The sequence below is a fragment of the Myotis davidii genome, unplaced genomic scaffold (genome assembly GCF_000327345.1).
Source record: "Myotis davidii unplaced genomic scaffold, ASM32734v1 scaffold609, whole genome shotgun sequence".
Taxonomy (NCBI): Eukaryota; Metazoa; Chordata; class Mammalia; order Chiroptera; family Vespertilionidae; genus Myotis; species Myotis davidii.
In genome coordinates this window covers 1,106,128-1,106,692 of record NW_006300164.1, presented here as the reverse complement: position 1 = coordinate 1,106,692, position 565 = coordinate 1,106,128, and the positions used below count along the sequence as shown (strand labels likewise).

Genomic DNA, 565 nt, shown 5'->3' with positions numbered 1-565 from the left:
GGGATCTGAGGGGATCTGGGGGGCTGGGTGTGACTGGGGGGTTCTGGGGGCCTGGGCGGGGCTTGCCGTGGGCTGAAGCCCTGAGCTGCTCTGGCACGTGTGCCGGGACCGAGGCCCTGTGGCCCTGGGGTGGACATTAGCTGGAAAAGAGGTCGAGGCTCCTTCTGGAAACATCTCGAGGGCGTGTGGGCACAGCGGGTCCCTGCCCCAGGGCTGAGGTGGGCGGTCCTGCCAGGATTTGGGGCCAGGTCCCCACGGGTGGAAGCCCCTATCTGGGGATGAGCAGCCCGACCCAGCCGGTCCTGGTGACCCGAGCCCACTCCCAGCTCTGAGGGCGGGGAGGACTCCAGACGCCCAAGGCCGCTGTGCTCAGAGTACAGGCTCCGAGGAACCCCGCGAGCTGTCTGGTCACACGGGTAACTTGCGCTCTTCATAGACAACTCGCGTCAGACAAGAAGTGTGTGCTCCTGGCCTGGGGCCTGTGCTCGGACCAGTGTCGGGTGCTGGGACGCGAGGTCAGCTGGGGCTGCTCCTGGCGTGGTGGCCGCTCAGAGCCTGGACACGC

General features: G+C 67.6%; 1 protein-coding gene across 1 annotated transcript in view; it reads left to right on the top strand.

Annotated features, from left to right (window-relative positions):
• The window catches only part of PNPLA7 (patatin like phospholipase domain containing 7), a 57,726-nt gene that overhangs the window by 7,887 nt on the left and 49,274 nt on the right, over nt 1-565 (top strand). The window lies entirely within an intron of this gene.